Consider the following 26,928-nt stretch of genomic DNA (forward strand, 5'->3'; position numbering starts at 1 on the left):
GACATCAGGGATAAAATTGTAGACCTGCACAAGGCTGGGATGGGCAACAGGACAATAGGCAAGCAGCTTGGTGAGAAGGCAACAACTGTTGGCGCAATTATTAGAAAATGGAAGAAGTTCAAGATGACGGTCAATCACCCTCGGTCTGGGGCTCCATGCAAGATCTCACCTCGTGGGGCATCAATGATCATGAGGAAGGTGAAGGATCAGCCCAGAACTACACGGCAGGACCTGGTCAATGATCTGAAGAGAGCTGGGACCACAGTCTCAAAGAAAACCATTAGTAACACACTACGCCGTCATGGATTAAAATCCTGCAGTGCACACAAGGTCCCCCTGCTCAAGCCAGCGCATGTCCAGGCCCGTCTGAAGTTTGCCAATGACCATCTGGATGATCCAGAGGAGGAATGGGAGAAGGTCATGTGGTCTGATGAGACAAAAATATAGCTTTTTGGTCTAAACTCCACTCGCCGTGTTTGGAGGAAGAAGAAGGATGAGTACAACCCCAAGAACACCATCCCATCCGTGAAGCATGGAGGTGGAAACATCATTCTTTGGGGATGCTTTTCTGCAAAGGGGACAGGACGACTGCACCGTATTGAGGATGATGGGGCCATGTATCGCGAGATCTTGGCCAGCAACCTCCTTCCCTCAGTAAGAGCATTGAAGATGGGTCGTGGCTGGGTCTTCCAGCATGACAACGACCCGAAACACACAGCCAGGGCAACTAAGGAGTGGCTCCGTAAGAAGCATCTCAAGGTCCTGGAGTGGCCTAGCCAGTCTCCAGACCTGAACCCAATAGAAAATCTTTGGAGGGAGCTGAAAGTCCGTATTGCCCAGTGACAGCCCCGAAACCTGAAGGATCTGGAGAAGGTCTGTATGGAGGAGTGGGCCAAAATCCCTGCTGCAGTGTGTGCAAACCTGGTCAAGACCTACAGGAAACGTATGATCTCTGTAATTGCAAACAAAGGTTTCTGTACCAAATATTAAGTTCTGCTTTTCTGATGTATCAAATACTTATGTCTTATTACTTAAAAATCATACAATGTGATTTTCTGGATTTTTGTTTTAGATTCCGTCTCTCACAGTTGAAGTGTACCTATGATACAAATTACAGACCTCTACATGCTTTGTAAGTAGGAAAACCTGCAAAATCGGCAGTGTATCAAATACTTGTTCTCCCCACAGGCATCTCTCCTGCCTCCACTTGTAAGGCACTTACAGATGTTGATTTAAATGCACCAATACATGTGGAATAATCTCCAAGTAACGTTTATTTGGATGTGTTGTTGTCTCTGGGTCAGTTTAGGAGAAGGGGATTTTTATATTAATAAATGTGTTTGTTTTGTTTGATTGTTTATTGTGTATATATATTATTAAATATATAATATTAGCTATTTATTGAATTTTGTGTTTTAAATTGTGTATAAAAAAAAATTCTGTATTGTTCCCAGGGCACATTTGCAAATGCGACCTAGGTCTCAATGTGTTTTTCCCTGGTAAAAAAATAATTTCAAAAATCCTTAAACCTCTATACTGGATTCTGTCCAGCCGCTGAAGCCAAGTCTTTGCTGCTGCTCCATAAACTATGCACCCGTAATCAATTGGCTTCCTGATCAGAGCTCTATAAATATCCATCTGCGATTGTCTGTAAGCACCCCATTCATAACCAGAGACTGAGCGCATAAGATTCATCACCCTCTTACATCTTGTTTCAAAATGTATGACATGATATTTCCATGTATATCTCTCAATGAACCATAGACCCAAATATTTGAACATAGAAACCCTACCCATAGGCTGTCCATACAGAAACAACTGTATATTATCAGCAACTTCACCACTGACAATTTAAAACTCCATTCAATCGACCATTTTTCAACAGCCACTATAGCTTGTTTAATAGATTTGGTCACATGAGAGACATTCCTTCCCCTTTTCCAAATAGCTCCATTGTCAGCATATAGGCATGCCCCAATGCCCCTACCCACATTCGTAAACACATAATTAATCATAATATTGAACAGAAAAGAACTGATAGCACTGCTTTGAGGAATACCATTGTCAACTCCATAGGCATCAGACAAAATGAATCCTATTTTAATTTGATTAAATAAGAAGGCCAAAACCTAGTTGTACTGTTTTTGTAATGGGCTTCAAGCTTATAAAATCTAATTCATGAAAATGGGGTCATTTCAAATATATATACAATTATATTTGTGGATTAATTTACCTTTACGCAATGCCTTTTATGAAGGTTTTCGATTAAATGACCATTTTTCATGAATTTAATGATATAAGTTTGAAGCCCATTCAAAAACAGTAAGGGACTTGAACCAGGAAGTAGGCGGGACGTTCATAGCGTATAAACAGTGTGTAGGAACTGTGTGCTGCCTACTTGAGTGACTGGAAGCAAGCAGCCGCGGGAGGCAGCCTGTCTTGTTTGAGCAGTGTAGAGAAGAGTTTTGCGGCGAAATATTGTTGGATTTTCTTTTAGTCGCACTGGTGCTCCCAAAATAAAACACCAGGTCGCACTTTAAAGCCCTGTCTTGGCCTAAAATGTTTTCGGATTTTTTAATAAAAATTGAAGGCAGAAATGTAAACAAAAAATTGTAATCTAAAGTTTAAATTTAAACAAATGTGTAACTTTCACTCCTGGTACTGTAGATCTGATATTGTCTACAAGTATAGCGTCTCTGGCATCGTACAAAACTTTGCTTTGGTATCCAACCAGTGTTCTCTCTCTGAGTTCCATCATCCCTTGGCTGGGAGGAATCAACAGGATCTCTATGCTGCAAACAAATCATGTCACCACTCCCTCCTTTACTGAACATAGTCCAGCCTGAAAGCAAAACAATGGAAGGATACAGCCACACGTTGCTCCTGAGAGCTATTGGCCTCTTCCAGGAGTTAATCCAGTGATCTCTGTGTGAAACAAAAGGGTCTGGCTAGCAACATCTGCTTGGCTTGGCTCGCTTAGGGCCTCCTCTCTTTCTCTCTCTTTTTTTCTCTTTCTTTCGCTCTCTCTCACCCTCTATCTCTTGTTTTCTCTCTAGCTATCTCTCTTCCCTCTATATCCCGTCCTCTCCTCTCTCCCTCTCCTTTTAAAATATGTTGAAAGTCAATTATCTCCACCACTTGTTCCTGACATCATGGTGCTAATACGAGCTGCTCTTGACCTTACGGCTGTGTGTCTTGGTTCAGATGAAAGCGTGGCGTCGCACCATGATTGGATTAACTTCAGATGTGCTGTGTGTCTTGCTCTATTACACTGGACACTCTGTGATATCCACACACACACACACACACACACACACACACACACACACACACACACACACACACACACACACACACACACACACACACACACACACACATACGCATGCAGGCATACACACACACACACACACACACACACACACACACACACACACACACACACACACACACACACACCCTCCAGCTACCCCATTATGTCCCACAATCTCCAGTCCTCTACAACCCACCCTGAGGCCCATCTGTCACACACATATGCATGCACACATAGAACACATTGCATATGCAAACTCATGCACACACACACTCGACACACCCTTATCCCACATGCTCAGGGCTCCTAATAATCATATTCCGTGTCCCTCTTCCTCCATGATGAGCAGCCTGGAGAAACTATTTCCCTCCATCTTTCTCACTCTCTGTCTCTGTTCCCTCCATCTCTCTCTCCATCCCTTCAGTCATCTCTCTGAGAGCTTATAATCGAGTCAATTAAGAGGGTTCAATGGCCATGGCAAATTGATCTGTTATGACATTATCATTAGCAGTTCCAAGGTGGGAGAGAGAAAGAGTCTGGCTGGAGAGGATGGGAGGGGCAATTTGTGAGTATTGACATATCACATGCCGCACAAAAGATTTGCGTACTTGCAAACTGACAGAGGGAGAATATGTTCCTTTCCCCTAAAAAAAACGGTCATTATTATGAGATATTCCTGCGTCACCTAATATTCAGACAACTGTCAGCATCTCCAGAAATAGTAGATATATCTCTACCTTGTAGAAACTCCAAGTGTGACTGACAGACTCTGACACACACCATACCACACACAATCACGTACGCACACACCGATGGCACTGCCAGTCAGCCAGGGGGTTAGATTAGACAACCGCGAGAGTCGCTGCCTTCAAATCCGAGAGACTCAACCGCTAATTGTTTCTGAAGAAATTACATTTAGTCTTTCTCGGTTCCTTGCTCAAGGTGTCAGCACCTCAGCAACTCTGGCTCATACCTGAGGTTTCACGGGGCCTCGGGTGCCCCACAGCACACCGTTTGATGTTTCTGAGGACTGTCACCTCGTCGCGTGACTCCATGGTAATTGAAATCTGTATTTATTTACATGCCAGGTAATAGAAAAGATGCCTCAGTGATTTGAAAGTCAAACAACCCCACCATGCCACTCAAACCTGGTTTTATGCGGTGGCAGATTCCCTACGTTCCAATGGGTTTAGACATACAAGAGGGATGATAGTGTTGTAAATTGAACTGGTTAATCCCTCTACATTTTCCCACAACACTATTTTTATAGAGCAAGCTATTATTCCAGATTCTCCATGATTGAAAAGGAATGTTTTTGAAGTTATTTTATTACATTTGAATCTAAATTCAACTAACTCTTGAGGAGTGACCTAGATGCAAAACAGAGGTCCTTTGTGAGTGTGCAGTGTGTACCACAGGAACCTGCTGAGGGGAGGACGGCTCATAATAATGGCCGGAAAGGTGTGAATGGGATGGCATCAAACACCTGGAAACCATGTGTTTGATATATTTGATACCATTCCACTGATTCCGCTCCAGTCATTACCACAAGCCCGTTCTCCCCAATTAAGGTGCCACCAACCTCCTGTGGTTTGCACCTTATGCACCCTTATTGCTCTCCAATTGAGAGAATTGTGTGGTCTCCAAACAACCACAGGCCTCAGCCCAGGTCCAGCGCAGACACAGTCACCATGTTAGTTGGAGCAAATCAACGTCAGCCAGCCTATCTTCTATAGTGTTTGGTAAAGGAATCTTTAAGCAACCCTGTCATGTTAGGAGACATCAGCTGTCAAAGGGAGGACAAATCTAAAGATGTCAATTGAAACCCCCATCAGAAAAAGGAAGAGAAAATGTCTGTCAATTGTCTTGACGTTCTGCTCCGCTACGATTAACAGCAATTAGTATTAATGCATGCAGACCTTTCTGACTGCTGAGAGGATGGTGCTGTGTTTAACGCTAAACTTACTTCGGTAACTAAGCAATACATCACAGACATCCCATAATACAAGTCTCACTGATTATGTAATCGGCGTGGCGTTACAGGCATGTCAATACTTGAACTGGTGATGTCACTGAATTCATCAAGGGCGATAAAACACGACATGTTTCCAGATTAAGCAAAACAGTATTTGTAGTCTGCCCTCTTCCCATTATTAGACAGGGCTAGGACTGCAGATTTTCTCGACAATATTGCCACTTTCTGGTGAAATGCTGGTATTACACTACAGTTCCTATAAAGAGACAAAAAGGCATACAGTGGGATAAGTGTAATGCTGAAAGTGCAGCCCCTTCAAACTCAACTCTGGACCTCGAAGCCAGTTCCACTGCATTTTCTTTTATTGTTCCCCTCTAATCAAGGACTAATTTAGACCTGGGACACCAGGTGTGTGCAATTAATTATCAGGTAGAGCAGAAAACCAGCAGGCTCCGGACCTGGTGGGGTAAGAGTTGAATACCCCTGGCACTGTAGCATATCTCCTGCATAGGCTTGTTTCTTAGAATTATTTATATTTATGCATTTCTAGATTCACCCTTTAAGACAATGTGATTATATTACAGGCAAAAAACACCTTCTGCCTCTTGGGGAGTGTAAAGGTCAAATGAAGCCGTTTGTATCTCAATATTAAATAATTTCCGGGTAACAATTAAGTACTTTACTGTGATTGTTTTCAATCAAAATGTTCAAAAATAAACAAAAATAGTTTCTTAGCAAAGAGCAATTTCTCAAGCAAGAATTTTGATAGGACTGTCAGGGAGTGGTCTGAGTGGGGAGGGGAAAACTGAAAACGAGCTGTTATTGGCAGAGGATTGGAACTTTCTTTCTTATTGTTGTATTGACCAATTTACCCCCTGGTGATGTCACAGGCCAAAACTCCATCCCATCAAAACAGGCTGAAATTTCAGGCGTTCTTTTCAAACAGCTCTCACACTAAAAGGGCATTTTCATAATTTTTAGTTTCACAGTATTATTCCAACCTCATAGTGTGGAAATATATATAAAACACAGTAAAATTAGGTTTTTTACTGCACTGGGCCTTTAAGGAATCATGAACATCAATCTCAAAAGTTCGGGGATTCAGTTTGGGCCTAACCCTATCACAAACTAGGCCTACACCCTCCTACTGCGCATTGTGCCTGCATACATACATGTTTCCTGCATTGTATTCACTACTTTCTTCTAAAGACATGAAAACAGGATCCTCCTGAATTATTTTGTTTCATATTAAAACAGTTTACAACTCCCACCTTTTTCTTACCACTACATCACTGGTGAAGAGGAGGAGGAGCATGAAGCGGGGAAGCCCGCTGCAGATGGCACACACATCTCCACGTTCCTTAAACAGACACAAAGAGCAGCTGAGGGACCCGGTCGTGTCTGTAGAATTTGCTGGGGACCAGTAGGTACTTGGCACAAGTAGCAGGAACAATTAGCGTCACATAAGCATAGGCCCAGAGCAGCGGGGGAGTCAGAGAGAGGATGTGGGAAACAACAAAGCATCTAATTTTCACTGGGAAGACCTGAGATGAGCTGAGCTGAGCAGTGCTGCAAGCTCACTCCAAGGCATCCCTTCCCTTTCCTTTACCCGTCACCACTCGGAGATTTCGGGCAAGTCCCCCCACCCCCCCCACCCCCCCCAAAGACAGCTCAAGTCATGGCTCATTTAATTGATGTGTACTTGTGGGCAAGGAGGTTTTGTTTGCATCCGTGCATCCCTAATTAGGGAATTGACAGAGGAAGCTCGCTGTCCTTGGAGAGAGCTCCCTTCCCACTCACATCCTCCAAAATCTGTTTTAAACAAGCCTGTTTCTCTCCCCCCATCACAAACCTATGAGAAGCTGAAATGAAAAGTTAAACTAGTGTTGTTTCTTCATGACACACTTTCAGCAGCAGGCCTAGTTGTGAGCGAGTTAAGGGAAACACACGGACAGGCAGCAGCCAAACTGTGTGACTGACTTGACAACCAAAACTATTCTATTGGGCTGGGATCTCTTAACCCGTCTAAATAGAAAACAAGTTGTTTCAAAAGATTATGGAAAGTACAGTATGCTGTAATATTAGATGTAATTTGATGGTGCTAATCTTTCCCATTCACTTGGGATTGAGGCCTGCAGATATCTCCTAAACACATAAAGACATCTACAGAAAATATGTGTTGTGTAGTATGGATTCAGCTCAACTAAGGCCTATTTTAGGTATTAAATAATCGGATAAACTTTTATCTTAGGGTGAACATACACTTTAACTAACTCTTTAACATCAGTTTGATTGAATGGTATTGCTCATACTCAACCCCAATGTTATGCCACTGGGGGGCAATGAATGGCAGGTCTAGTATTTGTATTTATTATTTGACCCTCTGTACTGTATACAGTGAGCTTTAAACACAGGTTCCCTATGGCTGACACCTTGAGAACTCCACTGTTACGTCATGGGGTGCTTGGGGTGGTGTCTGGAAAACACATTGTGAGGTAAGTGTTCTTGTAAAACATGTACATACAGAGTGGCCGATATATTGTCCCTCACCCTAACATGGTAGTTCAAAACAAACACACAAGGAGGCCACTTTGTATAAATAAGAGACCCACATTCACTCAATACACTCTCTTTGGTGTTCTCTCTATATAGCTGAATAGACACACTTCCAAAATGTCTCCAGATATCAAGATGTATTTCTGCATTGGGCTTGTTCTTGCACTAACAGGTACAGTTGAAGTCGGAAGTTTACATACACTTAGGTTGGAGTCATTAAAACTCGTTTTTCAACCACTCCACACATTTCTTGTTAACAAACTATAGTCTTGGCAAGTCGGTTAGGACATCTACTTTGTGCCTGACACAAGTAATTTTTCCAACAACTGTTTACAGACAGATTATTTCACTTATAATTCACTGTATCATAATTCCAGTGGGTCAGAAGTTTACATACACTAAGTTGACTGTGCCTTTAAACAGCTTGTAAAATTCCAGAAAATAATGTCATGGCTTTAGAAGCTTCTGATAAGCGAATTGACATCATTTGAGTCAATTGGTGGTGTACCTGTGGATGTATTTCAAGGCCAACCTTCAAACTCAGTGCCTCTTTGCTTGACATCATGGGAAAATCAAAAGAAATCAGCCAAGACCTCAGAAAAAAAATGGTAGACCTCCACAAGTCTGGTTCGTCCTTGGGAGCAAGGCTACCCGAAACGTTTGACCCAAGTTAAACAATTTAAAGGCAATGCTAACAAATACTAATTGAGTGTATGTAAACTTCTGACCCACTGGGAATGTGATGAAAGAAATAAAAGCTGAAAGAAATAATTCTGTTGGAATCATATTTTAAAGTAACTGTTCAATGAAAATCGAAATTTTAAAAGCTCACATTAACATACCAAAATAATGTTGTTGACTCATAAAACCACTCAGTAAAACCCCATCTCAAACCTGTTATTTAAACTGTTTTTAAAAAATGCTTGTGATTTTCTTGTGATGTGACTTCACATCTTTGGGTGAGACAGGCCCTTCTGTGATTTGTTTAAGACCACATTATGCAAATGACAAGCAGTTGTTTTTATTTTATTTTCTTCTCCGGTGGGGCGAAGGAGACTAGGGGAGACACAATCTACCCACTGGGCACAGACATCAATTTAACGTCTATTCCAAGTTGGTTGAAATAACGTTGATTCAACCAGTGTGTGCCCAGTGGATAGCTAGCTAGCTAGCCAAGCAATCCATAGCTGGTGTAAGCAAAAAGGACAAAGCCTATACAAAAACTATCTCACCAGTCAATTTTCTAATTTTTGTGGTTTGTAAGAGTTGGCTGTTGAGAAGCAGTTAGCTAGCATGCGAGAAGTCACAGCAAACTAAGCTAGCTGACTAGCCAACAAGAAAGCATGTCAAAGCAGAGCCTCCACACAACTTGGTTTACAAGCTGCAAAGTCTGTCGGGCAGAAGGTGCAGAAGGTGCAGCCGGGCAACCTGCCCCCATGTGGAACTCGGAGTTGGTAGCTAATTCAAATATCCAAGTGCATGCACGTCTCATTGGCTGAGCTGGCAAATCAGCTGTTTTTTACTGTTAAAGCCCACACTATTCTGTTGTTTCCTTACAGTCCAAGCAAGTTACAGACTCAGAGAAAAGCTGCTTTTTAACATCCTTAAGCACTGCGATTTCTTATCCTGATGTTGAATTTTAGACAAAGGTTAACTTTCTAAATCCTGAACCCACTGTACACAATGTTTGCCATGGTTCCAAACATGGCTTTAGGGGTGACAATCAAAATTACCTTTAGATGGGTTACAATGCAAAAACTATGTTGTTATAACAATTGTTTTGTTGGTCCGGGACAGAAATAGGGTCTGCCCTGCCAAGTAAGAGCCACAGTCAAGGGAAGAACGACCCTGTATTGCGGTATGTGGTGAACAACTCTGAGAGAACATCCTGTCCTGACCAAACTCAGACTGGTAAGACTGGACTGGGTTAGAGCCAGAGTTAGGGTTGTGGTTGAGGGTTAGGGTTGAACCGGGATGTGGACATGAAGCTAGGGTTAAAGATAGACTGGTAAGACTGGACTGGGGAGAACCAGGCTTTTTACCGTGGGGGATCAAAGGCAGGGATGGTTTACTATTGTATCATGAGAGTTACATAGGCTACTATAACCACTAGAGGTCAGCATAGTACCATACAATCACTGCAGAGAAGCTAAATAGTCAGCAGTCCAGTGATCATTATTTGGTTAGATTATGCCATAGAAAAATGACTTTTTGGTCATTTTTGGTCATGTCCTTCCTATATGTTGCAGAAAACCCTTGAGGACCCATGGAGCGTCATGCTGGATGCTAGTGAACAACCACAACTGATGGTAAAGCTGGCCAAACTGATCAATGCCAGCAAAACCATTGAAATTGGTATGTAATGATAAAACAAGCTTGTTCCTGAAAACATGTAATATTACTATAGTATATTATTTGGAAGACACATTTCATTGTGCCAATATTTTCAACGTTCTAACACTAATTTTGAATTTTGAGTGAACTGTCCCTCATTATAATATCAGTGTAGACTCGCTTGCTAGGACATCAGCGGCTGTGAGAAGAGACTCATGTTAATGTGGTGACTATTGGCAGATGGAAATCATAAGAGCGTGGTTGACAGAGACACATACTAGGTGGAATGGGCTGAGAGTAGCTGAGGGCTTGGTTTAAAAGTCCACGATCTACAGTATAATAGTTACAACTACAAACACTAGGCCTATATATAATGTATACTGGATGTATTTAAGTACTATCAATCTAGATGTAATGTTTCAAATAACTATATTTTTGCTATGTAACTACTGTGTAAAAAAATATTGCCATGTATGTAAAATATGTGTAGAATGTACATGTAATTAAAAAAAAGAAAAAGCTGTAAAAAGTAAGTTATTTTTGTCCTCCGAAGAGGGGGGGTGGTGAATGGGCCAATACAAATTCATTAAAAAAATTGTTGTGTATAACAACTTCCCCAAATATATATACAGTGCCTTTGGAAAGTATTCAGACCCCTTGACATTTTTCACATTTTGTTACAGTCTTATTCTAAAATGGATCAAATAAAATAAAATCCTCAGCAATCTACACACAATACCCCATAATGACAAAGCGAAAACAGGTTTTTAGAAATTTGAGCAAATTTTAAAAAAGAAAAAAAGAAAAAAGAAATACCTTATTTACATAAGTATTCAGCCCCTTTGCTATGAGACTCGAAATTGATCTCAGGTGCACCCTGTTTCCATTGAGTATCCTTGAGATGTTTCTACAACTTGATTGGAGTCCACCTGTGGTAAATTCAATTGATTGGACATGATTTGGAAAGGCACACACCTCTCTATATAAGATCCCACAGTTGACAGTGCATGTCAGAGCAAAAACCAAGCCATGAGGTAGAAGGAATTGTCCGTAGAGCTCCGAGACAGGATTGTGTCGGGGCACAGATCTGGGGAAGGGTACCAAAACATTTCTGCAGCATTGAAGGTCCCCAAGAACACAGTGGCCTCCATCATTCTTAAATGGAAGATGTTTGGATCCACCAAGACTCTTCCTAGAGCTGGCCGCTCGGCCAAACTGAGCAATCGGGGGAGAAGGGCCTTGGTCAGGGAGGTGACCAAGAACCTGATGGTCACTCTGACAGAGCTCTAGAGTTCCTCTGTGGAGATGGGAGAACCTTCCAGAAGGACAACCATCTCTGCAGCACTCCACCAATCAGGCATTTATGGTACAGTGGCCAGACGGAAGTCACTCCTCAGTAAAATACACTTGACAGCCCGCTTGGAGTTTGCCAAAAGGCACCTAAAGACTCTCAGATCATGAGAAACAAGATTCTCTGGTCTGATGGAACCAAGATTTAACTCTTTGGCCTGAATACCAAGCGTCACGTCTGGAGGAAACCTGGCACCATCCCTATGGTGAAGCATGGTGGTGGCAGCAAAGTACAGAGAGAACCTTGATGAAAACCTGCTCCAGACTGGGGCGAAGGTTCACTTTCCAACAGGACCACAACCCTAAGCACACAGCCAAGACAACACAGGAGTGGCTTCGGAACAAGTCTCTGAATGTCCTTGAGTGGCCCTCCCAGAGCCCGGACTTGAACCCGATCGAACATCTCTGAAAATAGTTGTGCAGCAACACTCCCCATCCAACCTGACAGAGCTTGAGAGGATCTGCAGAGAAGAATGGGAGAAACTCCCCAAATACAGGTGTGCCAAGCTTGTAGCGTCATACCCAAGAATACTTGATGCTGTAATCGCTGCCAAAGGTGCTTCAACAAAGTACTGAGTAAAGGGTCTGAATACTTATGTAAATGTGATATTTCTGTTTTTTATATTTGATAAATTAGGAAACATTTCTAAAAACGTGTTTTTGCTTTGTCATTATGGGGTATTGTGTGTAGATTGATGAGGGGGAAAAAACATTTTAATCAATTTTAGAATAAGGCTGTAACTTAACAAAATGCTGAAAAGTCAAGGGGTCTGAATACTTTCCGAAGGCACTGTATATATCGTATTTTTTTCTCTCCAGGGATGTACAACACCCTGAACATTGCGTTGGTTGTACCAGAGAGTGGTCATGTGGTAGCATGTGAAATAGACAACAAATATGTGAACATCGCTAAACCTTTCTTTAAAGAGGTCAGATCAACATTCCACTAGTCATTGCACCATTGATATTCAGCTAGTTTACTTCCTCCATCATTCCTCTAGACAGGAATTAGATCTGTTCGTCCAGTATTCTACCCCAATACAACATGTGAACCCATTCAACCCGTTGGAATTCAGAAACATTGTCTCCCCAGAAGCTTCCATACAGCATATGCTGTATCTAACATCTGTCATTCAGACTTCACAAAGTGCTGTGGGTGGAGTGGTGAGGCTACCAAAGGTGCAAAGCCAAGCAGCAGAGAATCCCTCTCTCCACAATGAACTTAATGCTCCCATCCAAACCCCAACAGTAGAAATGCTACTGGACACAACGCAGGTCAACCATTGGGACAAAGAAATGCTTGGTATTGTCTGCTTCAAACGATCTAAACTCTAACCAAATCCACATTTTATTTTAAGCACATTGAAACTGCTCAATGGACTTCACGGTAAAGAAAGTTAAACAATGAAAGACATGCAACTAATCACCCTTGTCATCCTCTCTCTTTTCTAGGCAGGAGTCGAGGATAAAATTAATGTTGGTCTTCAAACGTTTATAAAAACACTGGGTAGGTGACTTTAAAGAACCCAAACACGATTCCATTATGAAATGGGTTAATCCTTTTCAATGTGATCTTTTTTTGTCCTATATGAGCTTATAGCTGCTGGGGAAGCAGGCACCTATGACTTTGTGTTCATCAATGCGGATAAACGGAACTATGACAGTTATTACAAGAAGTCTCTTGAGCTTGTGAGACAAGGGGGGCATCATTGCCATTGATAATGTGAGTAGACTATACCAAAACCTTTATTCCTACTAGAGAGTTGTGTTTTCGAATATGATTGGAATAATGCCAGCATGCAATCGATTTGATCTAGTGAGCTAAGTGAGGTAAAGATGCATGAAAAGATAGGCCTACATAGAAAAGATGGCAACCTCCGTGTCTTTCTCCTCACTCCACTTACCTGTCTATCTGATCACCCTTCCTTCACCTGTCACCTGTCAGAAAGAAGTCTCAAAATGGTTGCACTCACTACTGTAAGTCGCTCTGGATAAGAGCGTCTGCTAAATGACTCAAATGTAAATGTGAAATGTATCTGACTAACTAATTATCTTACCTGTCTATCTGATCACCCTTCCTTGGCCTGTCTATCTGACACAGCCAGGTCACCCGTGATACAAGTCACTATTCGACGTCCATCCATGTGACGTCCATCCATGTCTAAGGACGTCGGGAGATTTTTTTTATTTTATTCTTTATTTCACCTTTATTTAACCAGGTAGGCCAGTTGAGAACAAGTTCTCATTTACAACTGCGACCTGGCCAAGATAAAGCAAAGCAGTGCGATAAAAACAACAACACAGAGTTACACATGGGATAAACAAAACATACAGTCAATAACACAATAGAAAATCTATATACAGTGATGACGTGGAAACTGGCCACTAGGGGCAACAGTGAGCACTGTTACCTTCAAGTAGGTTTCGATTTTGCTAGGGAGCTGGGGATGGCGGATGGGCGTAAAGGCGTCTGCATGCTTCCCAGCTGAAACAGTTCGGAAGAGTTTGTGCATATACACTACATGACCAAAAGTATGTGGACACCTGCTCGTCAAATATCTCATTCCAAAATCATACATTTACATTTTAGTCATTTAGCAGACGCTCTTATCCAGAGTGACTTACAGGAGCAATTAGGGTTAAGTGCATTGCTCAAGGGCACATCGACGGATTTTTCACCTAGTCGGCATGGGGATTAGAACCAGCGACCTTTCAGTTACTGGCACAACGCTCTTAACCACTAAGCTACCTGCCACCCCAAGCTAATGCCATCATAGGCATTAATATGGAGTTGGTCCCCCTTTGAGGCTATAACAGCCTCCACTCTTCAGGGAAGGCTTTCCACTAGATGTTGGAACATTGCTGCGGGGACTTGCTTCCATTCAGCCACGAGAGGTCGGGCACTGGTGTTGGGCGATTAGGCCTGGATCGCAATCAGCGTTCTAAATTCATCTCAAAGGTGTGCGATGGGGTTGAGGTCAGGGCCAGTCAAGTTCTTCCACACCGATCTCGACAAACCACTTCTGTATGGACCTCGCTTTGTGCACAGGGGGCATTGTCATGCTGAAACAGGAAAGGGCCTTCCCCAAACTGTTGCCACAAAGTTGGAAGCACAGAATAGTCTGTCTAGAATGTCACTATATGCTGTAGCGTTAAGATTTCCCTTCACTGGAACTAAGGGGCCTAGCCCGAACCATGAAACAGCCCCAAACCATTATTCCTCATCCACCAAACTTTACAGTTGGCACTATGCATTCGGGCAGGTAGCGTTCACCTGGAATCTGCCAAACCCAGATTCGTCTGTCGGACACTCCAGAGAACGCCATTCCACTGCTCCAGAGTCCAATGGCGGCGAGCTTTACGCCACTCCAGCCAACACTTGGCATTGCGCATGGTTATCTTAGGCTTGTGTGCAGCTGCTCTGCAATTACAACCCATTTCATGAAGCTCCCAACAAACAGTTATTGTGTTGACATTGCTTCCAGAGGCAGTTTGGAACTCGTAGTGAGTGTTGATTTTTACATGCTATGCGCTTCAGCACTCAGCGGTCCCGTTCTGTGAGTTTGTGTGGCCTACCACTTCGCAGCTAAGCCGTTGTTGCTCCTAGACGTTTCCACTTCACAGGGCAGCTCTAGCAGGGTAGAAATCTGTCATTAATTTTGAAGTTCTTTGCCGAGGAGATCTTAGTCGGGCAATTTTACACCTAACTAAGATGTTTGGTGCAGTATTTCTCAATAGAAAAATTTGCATGAAAACGAGTCCTCTTGTTGAATGACAACAAAGACTTTACTGAAGAATCCCTACTGTTGACCAATCACCAACGAAGGAGCGTATACTTCGGCTACCGATTTCGGCTTGCCTCAAGAAAACAAATTGTGTGCCCGAACAACCGGAAGAAAAAAAACGTACCGAAGTCCAAAATGAACAAAAACGTCACAAAATGTCATCATGCAGGAATTCTTCCAAACCGTTTTGCATCTGCCAGACGTACAGTGGGGAAAAATAGTATTTAGTCAGCCACCAATTATGCAAGTTCTCTCACTTAAAAAGATGAGAGAGGCCTGTAATTTTCATCATAGGTACACGTCAACTATGACAGACAAATTGAGGGGAAAAAATCCAGAAAATCACATTGTAGGATTTTTTATGAATATATTTGCAAATTATGGTGGAAAATAAGTATTTGGTCACCTACAAACAAGCAAGATTTCTGGCTCTCACAGACCTGTATCTTCTTCTTTAAGAGGCTCCTCTGTCGTCTGAAGTTTGCTAGAGTGCATTTGGATGATCCAGAAGAGGATTGGGAGAATGTCACATGGTCAGATGAAACCAAAATAGAACTTTTTGGTAAAAACTCAACTCGTCGTGTTTGGAGGACAAAGAATGCTGAGTTGCATCCAAAGAACACCATACCTACTGTGAAGCATGGGGGTGGAAACATCATGCTTTGGGGCTGTTTTTCTGCAAAGGGACCAGGACGACTGATCTGTGTAAAGGAAAGAATGAATGGGGCCATGTATCGTGAGATACCTTCCATCAGCAAGGGCATTGAAGATGAAACGTGGCTGGGTCTTTCAGCATGACAATGATCCCAAACACACCGCCGGGCAACGAAGGAGTGGCTTCGTAAGAAGCATTTCAAGGTCCTGGAGTGGCCTAGCCAGTCTCCAGATCTCAACCCCATAGAAAATCTTTGGAGGGAGTTGAAAGTCTGTGTTGCCCAGCGACAGCCCCAAAACATCACTGCTCTAGAGGAGATCTGCATGGAGGAATGGGCCAAAATACCAGCAACAGTGTGTGAAAACCTTGTGAAGACTTATAGAAAACTTTGACCTGTGTCATTGCCAACAAAGGGTATATAACAAAGTATTGAGAAACTTTTGTTATTGACCAAATACTTATTTTCCACCATAATTTGCAAATAAATTCATTAAAAATCCTACAATGTGATTTTCTGGATTTTTTTTCCTCATTTTGTCTGTCATAGTTGACGTGTACCTATGATGAAAATTACAGGCCTCTCTCATCTTTTTAAGTGGGAGAACTTGCACAATTGGTGGCTGACTAAATACTTTTTTTCCCCACTGTATATATCCTTAACGGAAATTTTGGTGACCTTATTTGACCTTTTCTGCTGCTTTTGAGACACAGTTCGATCCCACTTTGGGGCACTACTTGTTGAGTAATTAAAACACTAAACAATCACAATACAGTAACTATTGGTCCCTCTATGTATTATTATTCTAATACGTATTAATTATAGAATTTTGTCAGTTATTAATGATCAACCTTTAAACTGCACTCTTCCTCCCCTCTCTCCATGTTTCAGCTCCAGATGACAAAACCTGCACACTCCGAGGGTTGCAGGTCTGCCTACTTCCTTTTGGTCACACATTCTATTCTGAGAAATATCCAATAAACCAAAGACATTGCTTTAACTGTGAATGTACTTTATTGCAGACATTTTCCTCAAATAAAGTGGAGCAAACATAAAATAAACAAGTTATTACAATTTATTTACATTGGTTCTAATGTGGGTGTGTGAGTGTGAGATTCATATTTTGTAAAAAGACAAAAGCACACAGAATTTCCCCAAAACCTATACACATATCAAATTAAATGGAGCATACATAAAATAAACAAATAATTACAATTTATTTACATATTCGCATGCTATTGTGTGTATGTGTGTGCATGTTGTATTTTATTTTTCCTTGTCAGCCACCATCTCTCCTAACCATGCTCCCACCACCAACTGTGAGTAAGCACAACTGCATGTCTGTTGTGGGAAATAGATAACACAATCTGTAGGCCTAAATATCTCCAATCCAAAAATAAAATGGAGCATACATATACAATAAACAAGTAATTACAATGTATTTACATACTAATATGTGCGAGAGAGAGACTGTGTGTGTATGTTTGATTTCTTTCTTGTTAGCCATCCATCACTGCTTTTCTGCTTCATAAAAAGCTGAGGTCTGGAACTCCCTCCAGGTCATCTCTCTCTCTAGTCCATGGCCTTGGTTGCCTGATGACTCACCCTGAATTTGAATCGCTACATACATTCATTGTGGAGAACAAACGTCAGTTTGGCCTGAGCGATGTGGATGGGTAGCCAGGGAATGGCCTTGGTACATTAAAAATAATTTTGCTGGACAATAAACATTGTTGTACTCCTGGGAACCCTGTACATATGTGAGGGCTGTTGGGGCCCTGTTTCAGCACCAGATGACAAAACCTGCACACTCCCAGAGGGTTGCAGGTCTGACGACTTCCTTTTGGTCATTCATTTTAATCTGAGAAATATCCAATAAACCAAAATGCTTTAACTGTGAATGTACTTTATTGCGCACAATCCTCAAATAAAATGGAGCATACATAAAATAAACAAGTAATTACAATTGATTTACATTGGGGATAATGTGTGTGTGTGACAGAGAGAGAGAATGTGTGTGCATGTTGTGTTTTATTTTTCCTTGTCAGCCACCCATCTCTGCTTTGTCAGTCTTGATAGGCCCAGTGTATGCACTTCTGGTTGAGGCTGTCGGGCAGTGGTGGAGTAAGTGACAGTAATTATACAGTTCAACAACGTGTGTGTGTGCACATCTGTTGGTGTGAATGAGCGTATGTGTATGTAATATAATTCTGAATTACATGTATCCATCTGGGAATCCTCAAAAGTTTCTCCCTTCACAGCCAGTGTAGTAGGAACTGGTGCAGCCGGTAAATTAAATACCACAGCAGAGGACTACTGTGACTGTAGCTGAACTGCTGGTGGTGGCAGATCTAAAAGAGAGGCACCATTTTCTTAACTGACAATCATACAACTAAAGAGAATTAATGAGTGTAAAGCCTAGATTCAATCAGATCAAGTGTTAACCGGCAATAGCCGACACCCAAATAGCTGATGTTTTGGCAGTGTCTGAGGTGTAACTGCGTTGGATCTGTCAAATCGGTAAGCAGCTGCTCTTGATCATTGTCACGATACTACACCGTCCTACTCGGGTTACAAGTTCAGAACGAGAAAGTGTATAGAAAAAATTACATTCAAATTCAAAATCATTAAATTAAATAATGAGGATTTCTATCAGCCTAATCAAGGTGTAGATTACAAATCAAATCAAAATGTATTTTCCACATGCGGCGAATACAACAGGTGTTCAAACATGTAAACAGCTGTTCAAACATGTAAACAGGGCTCCATGAGATTTCTGTTAATGCGACTCTGTGCAGCCAATGGCAATGTCCGCTTTAAGTATAATGCCAGGAGTCACTTGTGGATTTGACAGCTCTAACACAGTTCCATCTCAGACACTGCCAAAACAATCACTATGCGGATGTCGGCTAAAGTGTATGTGATTGAATAGAGCCCCAAGTGAGGGAGAGTATGCATGCGTGTATACAATAACCTGTATCACCTATCGCGGCCGGTGTAGCAGGTGCAGGGGCAGACGACTGCAGCTGTGAGGGCTGTGGTTGAGCTAATAGGGGTGTCAGACCTAAAAGAAAGAGGAACATAATTACAAATAATTATACAACAAAACAGAATGAGTGATTGAGTGAGTGTGTATACAGTGCATTCGGAAAGTATTCAGACCCATTGACTTTTTCCACATTTTGTTACGTTACAGCCTTATTCTAAAATGTATTAAATAGTTTTTCCCTCATATACCTACACACAATACCCCATAATGACAAAGCAAAAACAGGTTTTTAGAAATGTTTGCAAATGTATAAAAAATTAATAACTGAAATATGACATTTACATAAGTATTCAGACCCTTTACTCAGAACTTTGTTGAAGCACCTTTGGCAGCGATTACAGCCTTGAGTCTTCTTGGGTATGACGCTACAAGCTTGGCACACCTGTATTTGGGGAGTTTCTCCCATTCTTCTCTGCAGATCCTCTAAAGCTCTGGCAGGTTGGATGGGGAGCGTCGGTGCACAGCTATTTTCAGGTATCTCCAGAGATGCGGCAGGTAGCTTAGTGGGTAAGAGCGTTGTGCCAGTAACCGAAAGGTCGCTGGTTCTAATCCCCGAGCCGACTAGGTGAAAAATCTGTCGATGTGCCCTTGAGCAAGGCACTTAACCCTAATTGCTCCTGTAAGTCGCTCTGGATAAGAGCGTCTGCTAAAATAAAAAATAAAAAATGTTCGACCGGGTTCAAGTCCGGGCTCTGGCTGGGCCACTCAAGGACATTCAGAGACTTGTCCCGAAGCCACTCCTGTGTTGTCTTGGCTGTGTGCTTAGGGTCGTTGTCCTGTTGGAAGGTGAACCTTCGCCCCAGTATGAGGTCCTGAGCGCTCTGGAGCAGGTTTTCATCAAGGATCTTTCTGTACTTTGCTCCGTTCATCTTTGCCTCGATCCTGACTAGACTCCCAGTCCCTGCCGCTGAAAAACATCTCCACAACATGATGCTGCCACCACCATGCTTCACCGTAGGGATGGTGCCAGGTTTCCTCCAGACGTGACGCTTGGCATTCAGGCCAAAGAGTTCAATCTTGGTTTCATCAGACCAGAGAATCTTGTTTCTCATGGTCTGAGAGTCTTTAGGTGCCTTTTGGCAAACTCCAAACGGGCTGTTGTGCCTTTTACTGAGGTGTGGCTTCCGTCTGGCCACTAACATAAAGGCCTGATTGGTGGAGTGCTGCAGAGATGGTTGACCTTCTGGAAGGTTCTCCCGAGTGGCGCAGTGGTCTAAGGCACTGCATCGCAGTACTAGCTGAGCCACTAGAGATCCTGGTTCGAATCCAGGCTCTGTCGTAGCCGGCCGCGACCGGGAGACCCATGGGGCGGCGCACAATTAGCCCAGCGTCGTCCAGGGTAGGGGAGGGCATGGCCGGCAGGGATGTAGCTCAGTTGGTAGAGCATGCCGTTTGCAACGCCAGGGTTGTGGGTTCGATTCTCACGGGGGCCAGTATGAACCCAAATTGGTCTACACGGACAAGTTCTGGCCTGGTTTAGATCCTACCTGTCGGAAAGATATCAGTTTGTCTCTGTGAATGGTCTGTCCTCCGACAAATCAACTGTACATTTCGGTGTTCCTCAAGGTTCCGTTTTAGGACCACTATTGTTTTCACTATATATTTTACCTCTTGGGGATGTTATTCGAAAACATAATGTTAACTTTCACTGCTATGCGGATGACACACAGCTGTACATTTCAATGAAGCATGGTGAAGCCCCAAAATTGCCCTCGCTAGAAGCCTGTGTTTCAGACATAAGGAAGTGGATGGCTGAAAACTTTTTACTTTTAAACTCGGACAAAACAGAGATGCTTGTTCTAGGTCCCAAGAAACAAAGAGATCTTCTGTTAAATCTGACAATTCATCTTGATGGTTGTAAAGTCGTCTCAAATAAAACTGTGAAGGACCTAGGCGTTACTCTTGACCCTGATCTCTCTTTTGACGAACATATCAAGACTGTTTCAAGGACAGCTTTTTTCCATCTACGTAACATTGCAAAAATCAGAAATGTTCTGTCCAAAAATGATGCAGAAAAATTAATCCATGCATTTGTTACTTCTAGGTTAGACTACTGCAATGCTCTATTTTCCGGCTACCCGGATAAAGCACTAAATAAACTTCAGTTAGTGCTAAATACGGCTGCTAGAATCCTGACTAGAACCAAGAAATTTGATCATATTACTCCAGTGCTAGCTTCCCTACACTGGCTTCCTGTTAAGGCAAGGGCTGATTTCAAGGTTTTACTGTTAACCTATAAAGCGTTACATGGGCTTGCTCCTACCTATCTTTCCGAGTTGGTCCTGCCGTACATACCAATACGTACGCTACGGTCACAAGACGCAGGCCTCCTAATTGTCCCTAGAATTTCTAAGCGAACAGCGGGAGGCAGGGCTTTCTCCTATAGATCTCCATTTTTATGGAACAGTCTGCCTACCCATGTGAGAGACGCAGACTCGGTCTCAACCTTTAAGTCTTTACTGAAGACTTATCTCTTCAGTAGGTCATATGATTGAGTGTAGTCTGGCCCAGGAGTGTGAAGGTGAACGGAAAGGCTGGAGCAACGAACAGCCCTTGCTGTCTCTGCCAGGCCGGTTCCCCTCTCCACTGGGGTTCTCTGCCTCTAACCCTGTTGCAGGGGCTGAGTCACTGGCTTGCTGGTGCTCTTTCATGCCGTCCCTGGGAGGGGTGCGTCACTTGAGTGGGTTGAGTTACTGACGTGATCTTCCTGTCTGGGTTGGCGCCCCCCCCTTGGTTTGTGCTGTGGTGGAGACCTCTGTGGGCTATACTCGGCCTTGTCTCAGGATTGTAAGTTGGTGGTTGGGGATATCCCTCTAGTGGTGCGGGGGCTGTGCTTTGGCGGAGTGGGTGGGGTTATATCCTTCCTGTTTGGCCCTGTCCGGGGGTTTCTTCGGATGGGGCCACAGTGTCTCCGGACCGCTCCTGTCTCAGCCTCCAGTATTTATGCTGCAGTAGTTTATGTGTCGGGGGGCTGGGGTTAGTTGGTTATACCTGGAGTACTTCTCCTGTCTTATCCAGTGTCCTGTGTGAATTTAAGTATGCTCTCTCTAATTCTCTCGTTCTCTCTTTCTCTCTGAGAACCTGAGCCCTAGGACCATACGTCAGGACTACCGGGCATGATGACACCTTGCTGTCCCCAGTCCGCCTGGCCTTGCTGCTATTCCAGTTTCAACTGTTCTGCCTGCGGCTACGAAACCCCTACCTGTCCCAGACCTGCTGTTTTCAACTCTTAATGATCGGCTATGAAAAGCCAACTGAGAGACCTGAGCCCTAGGACCATACGTCGGGACTACCGGCCGTGGTGACTCCTTGCTGTCCCCAGTCCGCCTGGCCTTGCTGCTATTCCAGTTTAAACTGTTCTGCCTGCGGTTATGGAACCCCTACCTGTCCCAGACCTGCTGTTTTCAACTCTTAATGATCGGCTATGAAAAGCCAACTGAGATTTATTCCTGATTATTATTTGACCATGCTTGTCACTTATGAACATTTTTGAACATCTTGGCATGGTTCTGTTATAATCTCCACCCGGCACAGCCAGAAGAGGACTGGCCACCCCTCATAGCCTGGTTCCTCTCTAGGTTTCTTCCTAGGTTTTCGCCTTTCTAGGGAGTTTTTCCTAGCCACCGTGCTTCTACACCTGCATTACTAGCTGTTTGGGGTTTTAGGCTGGGTTTCTGTACAGCACTTCGAGATATTAGCTGATGTAAGAAGGGCTATATAAAATAAAATTGATTGATTGATGAAAAAAAAAAAAAAAAATGTATGCACTCACTAACTGTAAGTCGCTCTGGATAAGAGCGTCTGCTAAATGACTAAAATGTAAAATCTCTACAGAGGAACTCTGGAGCTCTGTCAGAGTGACCATCAGGTTCTTGGTCACCTCCCTGACCAAGGCCCTTCTCCCCTGATTTCTCAGTTTGGCCGGGCGGCCAGCTCTAGGAAGAGTCTTGGTGGTTCCAAACTTCTACCATTTAAGAACGATGGGGACCTTCAATGCTGCAGAAATGTTTTGGTACCCTTCCCCAGATCTGTGCCTAGACATAATCCTGTCTTGGAGCTCTACGGACAATTTCTTCGACCACATGGCTTGGTTTTTGCTCTGACATGCACTGTCAACTGTGGGACCTTGTATAGACAGGTGTGTGCCTTTACAAATCATGTCCAATCAATTGAATTCAGCACAGCTGGACTCCAATCAAGTTGTAGAAACAGCTCAAGGATGATCAATGGAAACAGGATGCACCTGAGCTCAATTTCGAGTCTCATAGCAAAGGGTCTGAATACTTATGTAAATAAGTTATTTGTATTATAATTTTTTTAATGTGCTTAATAAAATCATCTAAAAGCTGTTTTCACTTTGTCATTATGGGGTATTGTGTGTAGATTGATGAGATTTTTATTTATTTAATCAATTTTAGAATAAGGCTGTATCGTAACAAAATGTGGAAAAAGTCAAAGGGTCTGAATACTTTCCGAACGCACTGTATGTGTGTGTGATAATTACCTGGACCACATCCCACTGCTTCAGGTCTACAAGCCTCTGGAGGTTCCAGCATACCACTGCAGGCCTGGAACAGTTTGGTGGAAACATGGTTACCTGTCACCCACCGAGCCTGGTTGGCAGATCTGAAAGACAAGCACAATATTATTTTAATGACAAAGCCTTGACTACACACTAACCTAAACAGAACAGACTATGGGAGGCGCACAGTACTACATAGAGCCATGACTACATGGAACTCTATTCCATTTCAAGTAACTCATGCAAGCAATAAAATTAGATTAAAAAACAGATAAAAATACACTTTATGGAACAGCGGGGACTGAAGAGACACAAACACAGGTACAGACACATGCATTCACACACACACGATAACATACGCACTATACACACACGTACACATGGATTTTGTGTGGTAGATATGTGGTAGTAGAGTAGTGGCCTGAGGGCACACACTTAATGTATTGTGAAATCTGTTGTGAATGTAGTCATGTTTTTAAATTGCATAACTGCCTTAATTTTGCTGGACCCCAGGAAGAGTAGCTGTAATGGGGATCCATAATAAATACAACACAAAAAAAGTATTATGTTTGTGTGTGTATCGGGCAACCACACAGCAGACTTCATTTTCCCAACTGCTCATTGTACTTGCCGTCGCAATCTGTGGTGTGTGTTCTGTGTTATTGTAACTTAGACGTGTCAACCATTATCATTTACATTTTAGTCATTTAGCAGACGCTCTTATCCAGAGCGACTTACAGTTAGTGAGTGCATGCATTTTCATACTGGCCCCCTGTGGGAATCGAACCCACAACCCTGGCATTGCAAGCATCATGCTCTACCAGCTGAGCTACACGGGCCAACCTGACCACATCCTTGTAGTAGGACATTCAGTTATTAGCTTTGGAAAAAATGACTATCAACAGTGTACAGTAAAAAGGATATCAAATAATGACAATCAATCAAGTTTTAAGATAATCCGGGTAGCCATTTGATTAGCTGCTCAGCAGTCTTATGGCTTGGGGGTAGAAGCTGTTCAGAAGCCTTTTGGACCTAGACTTGGCGCTCCGGTACCGCTTGCCGTGCGGTAGCAGAGAGAGCAGTCTATGACTAGGGTGGCTGGAGTCTTTGGCAATTTTTTTTGCCTTCCTCTGACACCACCTGGTATAGAGGTCCTGGATGGCAGGAAGCTTGGCCCCAGTGATGTACTGGGCCGTACGCACTACCCTCTGTAGCGCCTTGCGGTCGGATGCCGAGCAGTTGCCATACCAGGCAGTGATGCAACCAGTCAGGATGCTCTCGATGGTGCAGCTGTAGAACTTTTTGAGGATCTGAGGATCCATGCCAAATCTTTTCAGTCTGCTGAGGGGGAATAGGATTTGTAGTGCCCTCTTCACGACTGTCTTGCTGTGTTTGGACCATGATAGTTTGTTGGTGATGTGGACACCAAGGAACTTGAAGCGCTCAACCTGCTCCACTACAGCCCTGCCGATGAGAATGGAGGCGTGCTCGGCCCTCCTTTTCTTGTAGTCCACGATCATCTCCTTTGTCTTGATCACGTTGAGCGAGCAGTTGTTGTCCTGGCACCACACTTCCAGGTCTCTGACCTCCTCCCTATATGCTGTCTCATCGTTGTCGGTGATCAGGCCTACCACTGTTGTGTCGTCGGCAAACTTAATGATGGTGTTGGAGTCGTGCTTGGCCACGCAGTCATGGGTGAACAGGGAGTACAGGAGGGGACTAAGCACGCACCCCTGAGGGGCCCCCATGTTGAGGATCAGCGTGCAGATGTGTTGTTGCCTACCCTACAAGTAGGCTAAATCATGTGAAGTTACAAGACCTCTAGGGCTTAGTCTACACTTAAATTAAATAAAGGATGCAGGACCTGAGCTCTAGGACCATGCCTCAGGACTACCTGGCCTGATGACTCCTGGCTGTCCCTGTCCCCAGTCCACCTGGTCGTGCTGCTGATCCAGTCTCTGACGTTTCTGTCTGCGGCTATGGAACCCTGACCTGCTCAGGGCTCACCGGAAGTGCTACCTTGTCCCAGACCTGCTGTTTGATCCGCTCTCTCTCTACCGGACCTACTGTCTCAAACTCTAAATGCTCAGCTATGAAGAGCCAACTGGCATTTACTCCTGAGGTGCTGAACTATTCAGGTTTGGGAATGGCGGGCCTAGAGTATTGGAATATTAACAATAATTTGTGCCCACATTTATGAATGAATGAAATTCAATTTGGGTTAGTTGTGTATCTCATCTGATTGAGAATTGCTGATGATATACTGTATATGTCTGTTTTCTTTTGAAAATGTGCCACTGAACCACACAATTCGATCTTGTGAGAGTGCACACAACCATTAGCTTATTTTAGCAGGTCAAAAATAACATACTTTTTTCAAGGTAGACCTGGCAAAGAGGGCACAGCTCTCAAGTAAAAGGCATAACCATAGCAGCAGCTATGGTATGGATAAAGACAATGTGACACCACCACAGCTGCATTCATGTGTGATCTCTCTATAATATTAGCTAATTTAACCATTACCAGACCCAACGAATAACAGACCAGTAGGAAGGGTATTGTTGCTGTATTGTAGCCTACTGTACCCCACCCCATCAACCAACTACTAGCTAGTGACAAGGCTACGTTGTTATCCTTTAGTAATGTTGTACTGTAGCCCATATCAACCAACTACTAACAAGGCTATAATGCTGTCATTCAGTAGTAACGGTACTGTAGCCTAACGTTACTGTACACCACATTAACCACCTAGCTAGCTAGTGATAGCTTAGCTAGCTAGTGATAGCTTAGCTAGCTAGCTCCAAAGAAACAACCAACGACATCAACAGGCTTTTTAACAAAATATCTAGTTAGCTAGTATGATGCATGTAAAACAAATGTACAGATTATTACAAAGTTCGAAAGTAAAGTTTACTTAGCGTAGCGGTCTGCTACTCTTGGGAACTAGATGGAAGCATCCACATAGGTTACCTAGCGTCGCTATCAGATTATCTATCCATGTTAAGCCATGCTGGTTTAGTAAAATAAATCCAATCGGACTGAAATAATTAACAGGCTGAAAGTAAATTTCTGTGACTCACTAGCTAACTTCAGCTTGCTAGCTCAGTGACTGGTGCTGGGCGAAGAAATGTGCACCTCTTACTGTTTACAGTCTTCCCTATGGGAAATCAGACCAGCGCCACAAAACCAACCAGTGGCCAGAATTACATTACATCCGGGTTGGTTTAGAAACCCCATTTGCAATGTATGGGAAATGGTCCAAAAGTTGCAAGTTCGAATCCAGCGATAGAAAGCTGTTTTTTTTAGATTTTTGTTTTAAGTCAATCCCAAACCTTAACCCTTACCTTAACCATTCGGAGTTCATGCCTAACCTTAAGATTTCGGAGTTAAT

The 26,928-nt window shown here is 43.1% G+C and overlaps 1 long non-coding RNA gene and 1 pseudogene across 3 annotated transcripts; one reads left to right on the plus strand and one right to left on the minus strand.

The window, feature by feature from the left end:
• Positions 1–7,886: 7,886 nt before the first annotated feature.
• LOC311133000 (catechol O-methyltransferase domain-containing protein 1-like) lies at positions 7,887–13,644 on the plus strand (annotated as a pseudogene). Its single transcript has 7 exons — positions 7,887–8,034; positions 9,642–9,755; positions 10,094–10,199; positions 12,348–12,457; positions 12,981–13,035; positions 13,117–13,251; positions 13,630–13,644. The product of its transcript is annotated as a catechol O-methyltransferase domain-containing protein 1-like (transcript).
• Positions 13,645–16,964: 3,320 nt separating this feature from the next.
• LOC311130875 lies at positions 16,965–26,698 on the minus strand. 2 transcript variants are annotated; one of them, XR_014613403.1, is made up of 4 exons: positions 26,618–26,698; positions 23,520–23,641; positions 18,950–19,030; positions 16,965–18,317 (listed from the first exon to the last, which is right to left on the minus strand). It is a non-coding gene; the product is annotated as an uncharacterized lncRNA (long non-coding RNA). The 2 variants fall into 2 exon arrangements; XR_014613404.1 differs by having other exon boundaries at positions 26,452–26,696.
• Between the last annotated feature and the right edge of the window lie 230 nt (positions 26,699–26,928).

The sequence above is a fragment of the Coregonus lavaretus genome (assembly GCF_964263955.1).
Source record: "Coregonus lavaretus genome assembly, chromosome: 1".
Lineage (NCBI taxonomy): Eukaryota > Metazoa > Chordata > Actinopteri > Salmoniformes > Salmonidae > Coregonus > Coregonus lavaretus.